Genomic DNA, 3,703 nt, shown 5'->3' with positions numbered 1-3,703 from the left:
GCACATACAGACTGACAGCAGGGTTTAATACACATAGAGTACAAGCTTATTTCCAGGAGAAAAAGCATGTAACACTGCCATGCTGTGGCATTTGAGACTTTAGGAGGAAGAACAGAAGCAAATTAGTGGGATACATCACAATCTTCACTTTAGGCTTCTGTTTGAAGATTTAGATTATTTTATTATTCTAAGAATAATATTTAATTACAGATTTAATTTCTCTGTTTTCTGAGTACTACTCACAGCCCAGCTGTCTTCCCTCCATGTTCTTTGTTCAAGGCACATAATGTTATAGGGCCAAAATAATTTTGAGAACTTGAAGAGAAAGAGTCAAAGCAAGACCTCAAAACTTGCACTGCTGCTAAACAGTGTGTTGCCAGAAGGGCTTGGAAATGGGTGTGTAATGAAGCCAAATAGGGCCGTCCATAATTTGGGTACTTTCAGCAATAACTTTCTTCCTTTGCATTACAAACCCAATACAGCATTTTTTTCTTCCTCACCACTTAAATATTTGATCCTAGAACAGCTACAAAAATGAATTTATTTCTAAGGAGAGTGTTCTGAAAAAATGAAACTTGCTACAGGACCATAGGATAATTCAGGTTGGAAGGGACTTCAGGAAGTCATCTAGTCCAACTTCCTGCTCAAAGCAGGTCAGCTATGAGGTCAGACCAGGTTACTCAGGTCTTATCCTGTCTGGTCTTGAAAACCTCCAAAGGATAGAGGGTATATAATTTCAATTTCCAGCACCTGTGAGGAGACAGTTACAACAGTGGATTGTAAGCTTTTGCATTTTACTGCAAAGAAATAACATTAATTGGGATGTAAAATATCATAGAAGACTGTCTGAAACATGGGTTAATCAATTTGTAGGTTTCAATCACTACTAAACTTGGGACAAGTTAACTCCTCTCTTCCTTATTCCATTTGTTTGATGCTGGTCCAACCTCCCCCCAACATTCTTAGTCATAGAATTAGACATTTAATCTGTGTTAAAGATGCCTTTGGGAGGCTCTTACCTTCATTCAGATGAACTCTGATGACCTCATCAGGATTTTTTCTGCAAGTTCTTTGGTTGTTCCTGAACCAAAAATGACTTTTTGTCTGATTAGAAGAATGTAACGGTGAAATCAAGCTTGGAGGCAGGAACTCAGGCAGCCACAGGCAAACATTAAAATGGCAGGATGTCGTAGGAGATAAATTGGCTTCAAGATCAATTTTTAAGGTGGAGTCTAATGACCCTCAAGAGATTGCTGAGATTTGCCAAAAAACCTTTGAGTAGCAAGCTATTTGGAAGGTACATTTTCCAATCAGAGCTTAAAAATCAGAGAGGAAACTTTCACTAGGGACTGTCAGATATTCAGCTGAGTGCACAGCTGCTCAGCATTAGCAAATATAAGGAATACTTTATAGACTGTGTTAAGGTATCATGCTACAAACTGTTTCCACCAGTGCTGAGCATGCATTAAAAGTCACCGCAGGTACCAGAATCTACTGCTGATTCTGAGCAGTAGCATTTGTGAAAGCTGACTTTGTGAAAGCACTGATGAGAATATCCCCAGAACTTTCTAGGTGAAAGAAGCTGAGGTGCTGGGGAAGATAGTGACCTCAGGAATGCAAAAATAACTGGGAGCGTAGAACTGGCTCTCAGCAGGAGTTTTGGTGACTTCAAGAATTTGTTTTATAGGTCAGGACAGTTTTAAAATTTCAATGCTTAGCTGTTGATCACTGGTTTGTTTAGACAATGACTTACATAGGCTTCATTATCTTCTCCATACCACGCAGTACAGAAATTTTGCACTCTCTGCATGGACACTGTGAGTCAAATTAGTTATACTTAAATTGACAGATGCAAAATTTGATCTCTATACCTGCCTTTGAAAGAGAATAAATATTGCCCACTGCAGACAGTATATCTGGCTCCATGACCAACGTAATACTCAAAGCAAGCCATACAGATAGTCAACATGATGCAAAGACAGACATATATCTATATGTATGTGAAAGAGAGGGAGAGACAAATGCCAAAACTGACTTAATTAAATGTGTCTGAATACCTCCTTCTGGAACTACGTATGTATGGATTCTGGGAATCTAATTTCAAAAGCAGTATTTGCAGCTCAGGCTTCTTATGCCAAAGAGCTGACAATGCAGCCATGTTCCTGGTACATGGAAGATAAATATCCCAGTTTGCAAATCAGCAGGTCATCTTCTATTCAATTTAAATATTATCAAATAGATCTTCAGATTAAAAAACAAAAGAATAAAGAGGGGAAACTATAAGTATATGATTCCTGCCCTTATATATGGACCCTGCTCTAAACAAGAGAAATTTCATTAAGAACAAATTAGGAAAGGAAACAGAGCCCAGAATTTAAGTACTGTCTGGTAATCATTTTGTCTGAATACAGAGTCTGTAATAGCTTTTCTTTGCATCCACTGGGGACTCCGATAATGAAACTGGAGCTTAAACACATTCCTTTATTTTTCGGAAAAGAAGTATTTCTATTCCTTCAATCCAGGAATTCTGATCCATACACCTCCACACAAAAGCCCTCCCATATTTTTACTCCCATCTACTGTACAGCTGCTGTGGAAACTCCTGAACAGAAAACAGTGAGCAAATATGTGCAACATAAAGCTGGACTGTTACTCTACCTGAAAGAAATTATAGGATTCACTGTGTTCCTGGGGCTATTCTACCACTGGCCATGAATCTACTAAGAGAGAGATTAAATGGAAAAAACTAGAGGAGCAAAATTAATTTGACACACATTCTTGATAAACACTACCACTGTTTGTGTTATATTGTCTTTCTTTGTTCCTCCAGTACAAATTTTCATCACTGCAGCTCTGCTGGCTCTGCTTGTGTCAATGCAAAAGGTTCTTCCTTCTAATACATCTTTTGTTTTCCATCTCTTCTTACTTAGTACCTCAATTGTAGTATGATTTTTTGAATGAATGGTGGTACGTAAAAGGTCATGCACTGCATAAAAGCCACATTGTAAGGCATCTGTACTGGTTCCAGATTCAACTGTAAAAGTCACTTTTGTTCTTACCATGCTCCCACAGAGAGAAACCCCACATATACAGCTTACCATGCTGGGGTATATCTCTGAATGGTTCACAATTACTGTTCGCCCTCCAACCACTGAGACTACAGCCATTGAGACTACAGGTAGGTCCACTGCATGACGAATTCTGGGCTAAATGCTAACCCAGGCCACAGTCCAGACCGTTTAACACAGCTAATCACATAACAGGTTTCAAATTAAGGACAGGAGTTGTAAGATGAGGAATCCTAGTACTTGCATTGATCACTCAGTCAACACATACCAGACTTGCAGAACAAAGTCATCCAGCTAGTCCTCATTTTAATTTGAACATATATAGTCCTTGGCTCCTCTCAGGTTAAATAGTTCTCTTCTGGATGTCCCATTGAATATATGTAGCCAACCAATCTTTTCACAGATGGTTTAATACAGCTGCACAGATAGTTATGAAGGCAATAAAACACACTGGAATACCGTATTGAGAACAAAGCTATAAGAGGATATTGGCAATTGTTATTACTTAATATTTGCTGATTAAAACCTTCATGGCCTAGTTGACAGAGCTAGATTGTCAAAAAGAAAAAGAACAGAAACATCTTAGAATAAGAGACAACAAAATCTGTCAGAAGAGTTAAAAACAGACAAGATGC

The sequence above is a fragment of the Fulmarus glacialis genome, unplaced genomic scaffold (genome assembly GCF_000690835.1).
Source record: "Fulmarus glacialis isolate BGI_N327 unplaced genomic scaffold, ASM69083v1 scaffold15676, whole genome shotgun sequence".
NCBI classification, from domain to species: domain Eukaryota; kingdom Metazoa; phylum Chordata; class Aves; order Procellariiformes; family Procellariidae; genus Fulmarus; species Fulmarus glacialis.
This window is presented reverse-complemented; position numbering follows the sequence as displayed.